The sequence below is a fragment of the Triticum aestivum genome, chromosome 5B (assembly GCF_018294505.1).
Source record: "Triticum aestivum cultivar Chinese Spring chromosome 5B, IWGSC CS RefSeq v2.1, whole genome shotgun sequence".
Taxonomy (NCBI): domain Eukaryota; kingdom Viridiplantae; phylum Streptophyta; class Magnoliopsida; order Poales; family Poaceae; genus Triticum; species Triticum aestivum.
Window position 1 is genome coordinate 515,994,566 of NC_057807.1, and position 12,780 is coordinate 516,007,345.

Genomic DNA, 12,780 nt, shown 5'->3' on the forward strand with positions numbered 1-12,780 from the left:
AGTTAATCCATGTTGCTAATTACAGATAGAAGAGAAGGTGTTGTATTTGAACCTGAATTGCTACTGAGATATATATGGCTTGGATTTAGCTCTATGGACCCCGATAAAAGACAGATACTGCAATTCTATTTCATCACGAGCACCTTCTCTTTCACCATGTCAAATCACACAACTCTATTTCTTTTAAACCCATAGTAGTACGTGTAGAACAAAGGTCTTCAAGATAGAGCAAACAAAGGCCTTAAAGTTGCAAGAAAAAACTCTATAACACACAGGCAACTCTGGTTCGTCAAAACGTGCCAAGCTTCTATGGTTACAATTGAAAGCGACTATTTCAGGCTCGAAAAGATTTTTTCTTCAGTCAGTTTTCCCTCCGCCCTCCCATATTATGCATCCAACGGACTGTAACCTTCTTCCCCAGACACACGAACGCTCGCACTGTAACCTTCGCCGCCCTGGTCTGCCCGAGTTGCCGTTGCTGCCACCGGTCATCCCTCTAACTCACCTCCACCCAAACCCCGCAACCTGCTGCATGTCCTCCGCTGATGACGCCGGGACAAGTTGTGTCGTCCCTGCCTCCATCTAGGTCCTAGATCTTCATCTTGGAGACGCCACCACAAGTAGTGTCGTCCCTGCCTCCGTCCAGGTCTAGCTCAGCATCTTGGAGACGTTGTGGCAGGCAATGTCGCCTCCATCTCAGCCTTAGCACCGTCTTACCTACTTCTCAGGCACATGTCGGCTGACGCGGCTCAAAATTTCAGTCACCTGAAAGCAGCCATTAGGCATTTGGACTTCACTTTTATAAGAGAGAGAATTAGGAGTACATATCGACTGATCGTTAGTCTCGATGGTGAGCATGTTATTGACTGTGAATATTGACTGTGAACCCATATTAGGCTATTTACACAGAGGAATGAAAAAAATCACGGAAAACCGAACTATTATACAATACTTATCTTATCTAACAAAGATATAGAGAGATTGTAGAAAGGGATAGGATAGTTATTTTTTCAAGAGACTTGTTGTAAATTCCGTAACTTAAAAAACAAAAAAGGGTGGTCAACATTCTGGTGCAGACTTCACTATCCCGACTGATTCCGTTATAGCAACATGATATTCCAAATTTTATCATGATCTCACATATGAGCTCAAAAATTAAAATAATCTACTCACATATCCGCGCTCTAGGTAATACGTACTAAGGTTACATTTTTTATCCTACCAAATTTATATAAACCCTTCCTTTCTAAAAAGATTTAGCATCAGGACATGCGTGCGGTCCCCTTTTAAGATATTAATGTAAATCAATTGATTAACCAGCAATACTCCTATACTTGGAAATTATAGAAGTTTATTGGATTTCGGAATTGATTTATCCAGTAATTAAATTAAGATCAGTTCCAAATATAAAATTCAACCAAAACATGATTTCACCACAACCATAGTAATTAGAGCAGAAGTTCCTATCCAATCTATCACCCCTATACATACCACAAACTTCATTCAAAATACATACTGCCGAGTGCCGACTCAAGACCATCCAATACTCCTAGTCTTATACAGACTGCACACACTCGTAAACCAAACCCTCATTAAAACAATACATCAACCAGCTATACACCCAAATGTATGTACATATATTTGTACCAGCAATCTGTGATGCTTAAGACAGATCAGTGATTGCCCCCATCCTGAAGGAAGTGAACCAACTGAGTAGAGTTTATTCTAGTTTTCAATTTAGGCTTGTGCACAGACCAGCTAATGTTGTTGCTCACCTGTGTGCAAAAAATGGTTCGCCTGAGCGGCAAAGGTGTGCTTGGATAAATATGAATCATGGCTTCGTTTTCAGCCTTTAGCTTGACTATAACTCTACTTATTCAGTCCGGAAAAGCTCCCGATTCCCCAAAAAGGTGCACGTGCATGAAACAAGGATCTAGCAAAAAAACACTTAAATACAATCAAATTCTGAAACAAAAGGATTAAAAGTATGCAGAAGGAGCAACACATCTCTGTTTATAAGAAGTACACAAACCACATATTTCATATTTAGAAAAGGAAACCAAGATATAACCAAGAAAAAGGAAACATAGGATCCATAAATGTAAGATTCTGTAAATTGATGAGGCAGCACTAACCTTATCAAAACTTTTCCCATCATGAATAGCCCGTTCGTGTTTCTCTTCATTGAGCCGTTTAAAGAGTTGTTCTTCTATATGATCGCTAAGCATGGCCCTTGGCAGATCTTTAGCCTCAAGAACAGAATTTTGTGGCAAAGGCATACGTAAGCCATGCTCGATCTCCCAAACACAGCACTTAGGGCAAGTTTAATCTGCTTCTTTGGAATCACCCCATTTGAAATTTAAAAGGGCACAAATCAGACGCTGGCAACGTTCACATTTGTCACACATTACACAACGTAAATTCAAGTATGAAGTTTATCCTTAGGAAATTGATTAACTTCCACCTGAATTGTGAACTGTGAGTCTCATTCTAACACAGGATACAGAAATTGTGACAAGTCTCAGTAGCAGTAGCAGTATAGTATGCATTTCATTTTATCCAAGCAACACAAGGAGAACAATAAATTGGTGGAGGCTAAAAAAGAGGTTCTCTACTTTGCAAAGCTTTTTCAGTGTATTCAATCACTTGATACTTTAGTACTTTAGCATTGCTCTGTCAAATGATGGAACATTATAAATAGTTTACACTTTGTAGTGCAATAAGCATATAACTGTTTAATATGCTTACACTATGAACAATGGTAATACCAGTGAAACATGTACATAGCTATGAACATGGATCGATCATTATTGTCATCAATGAAACTTATATAAGAAAATTGCAAACGGAACTTCTTGATAGAACATGTGCATGTCTGAAAATAGATCATTGTAGACTCATGCTTCATAGCTATGAAGCACCGGCGTTACGGATACGGCGATAAGAAAATGGGGATATGGTAATTTCAAGAAACAGTAATACGACGGTATGGTGGGTATATATAAATAATTAATAAAATGGTACGTAAAGAAGAACAAATAATCTATGTGCGAGATGACATGAGATCAAAATACTGCCCCTTTGTTGCCTTCATGCCTCTTTTTATATCATCAACGACTGAATGATCATTAATTTCCTAGATCCTCATAATTGAATGTTGTGTATCTCTGGACTCACTCCCTGACCAGCACAGCAGCAACATCAGAAGGACAGCAGCAGTAAGCAACAACATCAACAGGTCAGCAGTAGCAACTTAACAATGTCAATATGAAACAAAGCATAGCTGCATACAAGATGCAAACATTATACAAATATATACAGCAAAGCAGCAGCAGGCCAGCAGCGACAAGCACCCAGTGACAAGCCAACAAGCACCAGCGTCAAGCACAGACAGCACACACACGCAACCGGCAAGGCGGAAGGACGGAGGCATGGCCAGGCCGGACTTGGCTGAGTCCCTGTGCAAGATAACAAAGTGAGGCCCTTTGCCGGTTCAAGTGCCAATTAGACCTTATATTTGTCCTAAAATTTCTTCAATGACTTCCTTTTGAGAATTTATAAACTCACGTGTTAATCTTCTCTTTCTTTGTTTTTTTATGTTACAAATACTTTTGGGATGACATCTTAAAACACAAAGGCATGAAACTTGAAAAATCAAACCTGGAGGAGGGAGAGCGACCATGGCACAACACCACATAGGTGTGGAAGAAATCCATCAACGAACGCTTGTCGATGGAGTAGTACTGCTATACAGGTCTTCTCTGAAATTAGTAGTACTGATTAGTGACCCTGATAGATGTAACATGTATTGACCTTGATTGCCGGAATTAGTAGATAATGGAGTAGAGTAACCTTCTCTTGCTCTCTCAAGTGGAGCATATGGAGAATTAGTACAACCCAAAAAGAAGTAAAGCACAAATTAGATCGGATACAAAGCAAAGCAACCAGCTCCGCTTATAGAGGAGGATCTTTTACTGACCAATGCAAATTAGAGAGTGAATCATAGGGATCAATGAATCACTGATGGCTCAGTGATTGCTCGCACCAGCTGCACATGCCCAGGCCAGGGCCTAACCGGAGGAGAGCAGTTACCTTGCCGGCGACGGTGCGGATTTCAAAAACCGGCAGGGGGAAGAGGGATCCGCGTCGCAGGCTCGCGCGCGGCCTCGTTCGCCTCTCCGGCCGGCACACATGCGCCCACTTCGTCCTTTGGGAGGATACCGATGCGGCCGGAGAGGCGAGGGGGAGCGGGTGCCGCCGCGCCACGGGCTTGCGCACGACCTCCATGGCCGACCCAAAAGAGCGCCACCACGCCTCCCCTTGCCTCCCGGCGGTGGCCGCACTCCTTCCCGGCTCCGGCTTCCAGTGCACGCCGCTTCGGGCCACTCTGGCGAAGAGCGCGCCGATGAGGGCGTTGTGCGGGCGGCGGGGAGAGTGCCCGGTGAGGGCAGTTCGGCTGAGGATTGGGGGTTGCGTCATTGTGGGAGAAGGGAGGAGGCGGCGCTGTTTTCCTCGATCCGGGGAGAGAAAGAAGGATCACGGAGGCAGAATCAGCCTGAAAATTAGGGAGCTGCGAGCGGAATCGAGGGCGGGATTGTTTCCCTCGTACGGGCGTGGGGAACGGCAGAGTTTTCGTTCGCCATGTTCTCTTGTTTAATAGTAGTGTAGATGTTTCCCTCGTGCCGGCGTGGGGAATGGCAGAGTTTTCGTTTGCCATGTTCTCTTGTTTAATAGTAGTATAGATTGTTTCCCTCGTGTGGGCGTGGGGAACGGCAGAATTATCGTTCGCCATGTTCTCTTGTTTAATAGTAGTGTAGATGTTTTCCTCGTGCGGGCGTGGGGAACGGCAGAGTTTTCGTTCGCCATGTTCTCTTGTTTAATAGTAGTGTAGATAGTAATGTAGAAAAGTTAGTAAAATGGAAATTTCTCGTCGTACTGTCCGTTAGCTCATCTGTATGAAATGAATTAAGTTCACATATATTTAATACCAAAGGAAACGAAATAAAAAAATAAATCATGTATGCCTTTAAAGATGTATATATTTCTTCACAATGAAATATTGTAATTGTTTATACTCTTTTTAGCAATATGCATGCGCTATCAAGAAAAACTTCCACAGCTTGGAAACCAGCAACCTCCAGGTTCCACTGGTCTTGAAAAATTGCTGCATGATGCCCATGTGATATTTATTTATTACACTAACAAATGTGATATTTATTTATATCATTTCTCGTCTTGCTCTCCAACGGCCAATAAAATGGTACATGCAAAGCTTTTAGGGCGGCTTTATAAATGGTACACGTCAAGCTTTTGAGCAGCCTCTGTTGCACCATCGAAGTTGCTATTTCCGAAGTTCTTGCAAGGCAACCCTGTATATTGTGTAACACACTAGCTGCCGGTTCTTTTGGTGGGTTTTTAGGCTTCTAAAATAAGCTGCCCTCTATCAAGTTTATTCTAAAAGTTCAACCAAAAATATATTTTTAAAAAGTTTCCTAGTCAAGTCTTAATTAATAAGGTTCTTAAAAAATAAATTTGGTTAGGCTTCTAGAATAAGCTGAGTAGGGGTAACTTATTCCAGCTTATTCTAGAGGCTAGCAAAAGAAATGGCCCTAGTAGCTAGCCCATCTTATAGTCATATTTACTAACTAGCAGCACCTTTTGATTCACCACATTAATTTGAGGTGGAAATTAAATTTGAACCGTTGGATCTAAAAGTAAATATATAGATAGTTCAGTTTACCATGGATATCACGTACGAATGTAATATTCCTAGCAATTTACATCTCCTGTCTGAAAAAATCGCGCAAAATGAGCCTTGGTCTTGCATCAAGGGAAGTGTCGAGCAGGCTCGCACTGAAAGTTGGTGGCGCCTATCTAGTAGCACCTTTCGAGGTAGCACATTAGTTTTGAAGTAAGAATTAGATCTAGTCTGTTGAATCTGAAAATAAATCTACATACATGGTTCAGACTGATGATGCAAATCATATAACGTTGTAAGAGCCCTAACAATTCACAACTCATATCTAATTCGTGTTCTCTTGAAATGATTTGTACAACCCATGGTTTGTTGTGAAAAAGTTTTGCTCAATGAGCACTGGTTGTGCATCAACGGAAGTGCCAAAGAGACTCGCTACGAATGCAATGGATTGCAAAACATATGCCATTAAATATATATGTACAGTTGTTTAGCATGGAAATATCTAAAGATGTTTCTACTCTTTTCAACAAGGTGATTGACAAAAACTCTCGCAACTTGAAGCCCAGCAGCCTCCAAGTTCCACTCATCTTGAAAGATTGATGCATGATGCCAATGTGAGACTAATATCATCCCTTATCTTGCTCTCAAACGACCAAACAAAATGGCCCGTGCAAAGCTTTTACAATGGCTAAATAAATGGTCCATGGTAAGCTTTTGAGTACGCTCCATTGCACCTAAGAAGTTGTAGTTTCTCAAAGTTCCTTCAAGGCACTCCTATATATATTTTTGTAACACAATAGTAACTAGACCATCTTATACTTATATTTACTACTTCCTCCACCCAACATTATTTCGTTGGAGGAACAATTGCGTGTTCGTTATTCCAAAGGCCACCGGAGGAAATCACGCATGGTTTTTTTCTTCGACTTAATCTCTATTATAGGAACACACTTGTGCATCATGCGGTTTTCTCCTTTGATTTGCCATGTATGTTGCATGGCATCTGGGCATGATTTCTTCGAACAACCTTAATTATCAGCATTAAATTGTGTCAAAACTGAAACATCAGCTAGTAATTAACATGCACCATTAGAGGCTCTAACCGAAAGTGATATATCAACATGAGCTTGTCATAGAGTTTTGGCCCTCATACCGAATAATCCCGAACGGGAGGAGTAAGTGAAACACCATTTGGGGCGCCACATTAATTTTAGAGAAAAATAGAGTTGATCTGTGGAATCTAAAAATAAATTCACATAGACTATTCATATTTGCAATGAAAATCATATATTACTAATGCAAGAGTCCTGGTAGTTGACAAGTCATAACTTCCGTTGTCGTGGCAATTTCAAGGCCACGAACTAGATATTTATGCTAGTTGTAGCACATTCTCATAACTTAGTGTTAACGAATGTGCATAAGTGATGGATTGTCGATGGTAGGTGCATCTAGAACCAAAACACACATCATGCGTAATATAAGCAATTAAAAAGGAAAATGATAACTTCCGAACAAACATAGTTGTAATTAGATGCTAACTTTTAACAGAGGAAACATTGTTAAAAGATATACATATATGGTAACTAGTTTTATATATTGCAGTGCGCTGGACTAACTCTCCTAGGCTGTTGGATCCACCACTGCAAGCAAAGAACGACGGCTGATGTTAAGCAATTAGGTCGTCGATTACTAACTCAAAGTCGAGCAAGCTAGAGGGGAGAATTGATAGTAGTAAGCCTGTTCGATTCCGATATGTTTGAAGTCTAGGTTTGTCTTGGCGTCTACAACGTCAACCATATTATGATGAATCTAATGTGACTAATTCAGTGTTATAAATGTTCGTATATTTTTCTTCAAACCTGGTTAAACTTAAAAGAAGTTTGACTTAGGTCAAACCTATAATTTCAAATATTTTGGAACGAAGGGGGTACATGACTGGAATGGTGTTGGAGAGTATTGGGTTTATTGACGTTCAAAGTTAGATCATGGAAAAATAATGCCGCCATGGGAGTGAGCACCACCATTCTCCTTAACACATACTCCCTCCGTTCGGAATTACTTGTCGCATAAATGGATGTATCTAGACGTATTTTAGTTCTAGATACATTCATTGCCGAGACAAGTAATTCCGAACGGAGGGAGTGCTTGCCACCACCCAACCACCCATGTGTGTGTGGGGGGGGGGGGGGCATACAAAATACTCCCTCCGTTCCTAAATATTTGTCTTTCTAAACATTTCAAATGGACTACAACATACGGATGTATATAGACATATTTTAGAGTGTAGATTCAGTCATTTTGTTTCGTATGTAGTCACTCGTTGAAATCTCTAGAAAGACAAATATTTGGGAACGGAGGGAGTAGATATAAGGATGTAGACAGTACTTGATTAGCCAAGATGCCAATCCTATGCTATTCATGCAAGATAGTCATCTGGTCTACGGTCCTTTTCTATTCTGATAATTGATCATTTGAAGATGACACTCCTAGACATTCACGTGTCGACAAACAACATGCAAAATGGGACCATTAATCATTTGCACCAGCCCCCCCAATTTTGTCAAGTGGCAAGAAGATTAATATTTTTTACCATACCCCCATAATAATATGATCATTTACACTGGGACATCAGGTAGAGAAGCCACACAAAAGACGGTGCACTCCCATGTTTGGACCCGGAGAAAAATTCCACATAAAAGATGGAAGCATGAACCAGATTGGCAAGCGTTTTACCACTTATTTATGAGAGAATTCCTTACCTGGCCTTTCTTCAAATTTGGTTCCCTTTTTGGCCAAAAAAAACTTACTTTTTCCCTTTTTGATACTTAAACTTCATTTTGTTCCCTACGTGACACTTTCATCCATTTTTCCATCCAACGGTGTTAACTATGATGTACAAAGATAATTTTGCCCCTGGTGGTAATATATGTCACCAAGAAAGGGAAGTGAAGGAGTGTGAATATGAATGTATGAAAGTGTTGTGCGTTGGAGATTCCACGTTCAAATATTCATATGCATCAGCGCCCGACCAGTCGCGTTGCACAGCTCGATCCGCGAAAGAGCGCACTCAGTTGCTCACGCACGAATACGATACAAAGCTAGCACAAGAACCATGCAAGCTAGCAACTTGATTGATTTTGCCTGCACAGTGAACGCACGTCTAGCCGGCACCTCACATGCGTACGCGAACCAGTAAAAGCTAGCGCTTAATCGATCGGATCAATTCGAACACGAGTACGATCACATGCGTACGTTACAAGAAATATGTCCTAGAGGCAATAATAAAGTTATTATTTATTTCCTTATATCATGATAAATGTTTATTATTCATGCTAGAATTGTATTAACCGGAAACATAATACTTGTGTGAATACATAGACAAACAGAGTGTCACTAGTATGCCTCTACTTGACTAGCTCGTGAATCAAAGATGGTTAAATTTCCTAACCATAGACATGAGTTGTCATTTGATTAACGGGATCACATCATTAGGAGAATGATGTGATTGACATGACCCATTCCGTTAGCCTAGCACTTGATCGTTTAGTATGTTGCTATTACTTTCTTCATGACTTATACATGTTCCTGTAACTATGAGATTATGCAACTCCCGTTTACCGGAGGAACACTTTGTGTGCTACCAAACGTCACAATGTAACTGGGTGATTATAAAGGAGCTCTACAGGTGTCTCCAAAGGTACATGTTGGGTTGGCGTATTTCGAGATTAGGTTTTGTCACTCTGATTGTCGGAGAGGTATCTCTGGGCCCTCTCGGTAATGCACATCACTATAAGCCTTGCAAGCAATGTAGCTAATGAGTTAGTTACGGAATGATGCATTACATAACGAGTAAAGAGACTTGCCGGTAACGAGATTGAACTAGGTATTAGATACCGACTATCGAATCTCGGGCAAGTAACATGCCGATGACAAAGGGAACAACGTATGTTGTTATGCGGTTTGACCGATAAAGATCTTCGTAGAATATGTGGGAGCCAATATGAGCATCCAGGTTCCGCTATTGGTTATTGACCGAGAATAGTTCTAGGTCATGTCTACATAGTTCTCGAACCCGTAGGGTCCGCACGCTTAACGTTACGATGACAGTTTTATTATGAGTTTATATGTTTTGATGTACCGAAGGTTGTTCGGAGTCCCGGATGTGATCCCAGACATGACGAGGAGTCTCGAAATGGTCGAGACATAAAGATTGATATATTGGAAGCCTATATTTGGATATCAGAATCATTCCGGGAGAAACCGGGATTTTTCCGGAGTACCGGGGGGTTACCGAAACTCCCCCGGGGGTTATTGGGCCTACATGGGCCATGAGGGAGAAGAGGAGGGCCGGCCAGGGCAGGCCGCGCGCCCCCTCCCCCCTAGTCCGAATAGGACAAGGAAGGGGGGGGGTGGCGCCCCCCTTTCCTCTTTCCCCTCCCCCTTTCCTTCTCCACCAAGGCAAGAGGGGGGAGTCCTACTCCCAGTGGGAGTAGGACTCCTCCAGGCGCACCCCTAGGGGGCCGGCCGCACCTCCCCTCTCCCTCCTTTATATACGGGGGCAGGGGGCACCTCTAGACACACAAATTGATCTTTGTGATTGTTCCTTAGCCATGTGTGGTGCCCCCCTCCACCATATTCCACCTCGGTCATATCGTTGCGGTGCTTAGGCGAAGCCCTGCGTCGGTAGAACATCATCATCGTCACCACGCCATCGTGCTGACGGAACTCATCCCCGACACCCTGTTGGATCGAAGTCTGGGGATCGTCATCGAGCTGAACGTGTGCTGAACTCGGAGGTGCCGTACGTTCGGTGCTTGGATCGGTCGGATCGTGAAGACGTACGACTACATCAACTGCGTTGTCATAACGCTTCCGCTTTCGGTCTACGAGGGTACGTGGACAATACTCTCCCCTCTCGTTGCTATGCATCACCATGATCTTGCGTGTGCGTAGGAATTTTTTTGAAATTACTACGTTCCCCAACAGTGGTATCAGAGCCTGGTTTTATGCGTAGATGTCATATGCACAAGTAGAACACAAGTGAGTTGTGGGCGATATAAGTCATACTGCTTACCAGCATGTCATACTTTGGTTCAGCGGTATTGTTGGATGAAGCGGCCCGGACCGACATTACGCGTACGCTTACGCGAGACTGGTTTTACTGCCGTGCTTTGCACACAGGTGACTAGCGGGTGTCTGTTTCTCCAACTTTAGTTGAACCGAGTGTGGCTACGCCCGATCCTTGCGAAGGTTAAAACAACACTAATTTGATGAACTATCGTTGTGGTTTTGATGCGTAGGTAAGAACGATTCTTGCTAAGCCCGTAGCAGCCACGTAAAACTTGCAACAACAAAGTAGAGGACGTCTAACTTGTTTTTGCAGGGCATGTTGTGATGTGATATGGTCAAGACATGATGCTAAATTTTATTGTATGAGATGATCATGTTTTGTAACCGAAGTTATCGGCAACTGGCAGGAGCCATATGATTGTCGTTTTATTGTATGAAATGCAAACACCCTGTAATTGCTTTACTTTATCACTAAGCGGTAGCGATAGTCGTAGAAGCAATAGATGGCGTCACGACAACGATGCTACGATGGAGATCAAGGTGTCGCGCCGGTGACGATGGTGATCACGACGGTGCTTTAGAGATGGAGATCACAAGCACAAGATGATGATGGCCATATCATATCACTTATATTGATTGCATGTGATATTTATCCTTTATGCATCTTATCTTGCTTTGATTGACGGTAGCATTTTAAGATGATCTCTCACTAAAAATTATCAAGAAGTGTTCTCCCTAAGTATGCACCGTTGCGAAAGTTCTTCGTGCTGAGACACCACGTGATGATCGGGTGTGATAGGCTCTACGTTCAAATACAACGGGTGCAAAACAGTTGCACACACGGAATACTCAAGTTAAACTTGACGAGCCTAGCATATAACAGATATGACCTCGGAACACGGAGACCGAAAGGTCGAACGTGAATCATATAGTAGATATGATCAACATAGTGATGTTCACCATTGAAGCTACTCCATCTCACGTGATGATCGGACATGGTTTAGTTGATTTGGATCACGTGATCACTTAGATGACTAGAGAGATGTCTGTCTAAGAGGGAGTTCTTAAGTAATATGATTAATTGAACTTAAAATTTATCATGAACTTAGTCCTGATAGTATTTTGCAAATTATGTTGTAGATCAATAGCTTGCGTTGTTGCTTTCATATGTTTATTTTGATATGTTCCTAGAGAAAATTATGTTGAAAGATGTTAGTAGCAATGATGCGGATTGGATCTGTGATCTAAGGTTTATCCTCATTGCTGCACAGAAGAATTATGTCTTTAATGCACCGCTAGGTGACAAACCTATTGCAGGAGCAGATGCAAACATTATGAATGTTTGGCTAGCTCACTATGATGACTACTTGATAGTTTAGTGCACCATGCTTAACGGCTTAGAATCGGGGCTTCAAAGACGTTTTTGAACGTCATGGACCATATGAGATGTTCCAGGAGTTGAAGTTAATATTTCAAGCAAATACCCGAGTTGAGAGATATGAAGTCTCCAACAATTTATATGGCTAAAAGATGGAGGAGAATCGCTCAACTAGTGAGCATGTGCTCAGATTGTCTGGGTACTACAATCGCTTGAATCAAGTGGGAGTTAATCTTCCAGATAAGATAGTGATTGACAGAGTTCTCTAGTCACCATCACCAAGTTAGTAGAACTTTGTGATGAACTATAGTATGCAAGGGATGACAAAAACGATTCCCGAGCTCTTCGTGATGTTGAAAACAACGAAGGTAGAAATCAAGAAAGAGCATCAAGTGTTGATGGTTGACAAGATCACTAGTTTCAAGAATAGGGCAAGGGGAAAGAAAGGGGAACTTCAAGTAGAATGACAAGCAAGTTGTCACTCCCACGAAGAAGCCCAAAGATGAACCAAAGCCTGAAACTGAGTGCTTACACTGCAAAGGAAATGGTCACTAGAAACGGAAATACCCTGAATATTTGGTGGATAAAAAGGATGGTAAATTGAACAAGGGTATATTTGATATACAGGTTATTG

General features: G+C 41.9%; 1 long non-coding RNA gene across 2 annotated transcripts; it reads right to left on the reverse strand.

Annotated features, from left to right (window-relative positions):
• Positions 1-157: 157 nt before the first annotated feature.
• On the reverse strand, positions 158-4,581 carry LOC123112871 (uncharacterized). 2 transcript variants are annotated; one of them, XR_006455778.1, is made up of 4 exons: positions 3,661-4,581; positions 2,136-3,458; positions 1,776-1,933; positions 158-765 (listed from the first exon to the last, which is right to left on the reverse strand). It is a non-coding gene; the product is annotated as an uncharacterized lncRNA (long non-coding RNA). The 2 variants fall into 2 exon arrangements; XR_006455777.1 differs by having other exon boundaries at positions 2,136-4,581.
• Between the last annotated feature and the right edge of the window lie 8,199 nt (positions 4,582-12,780).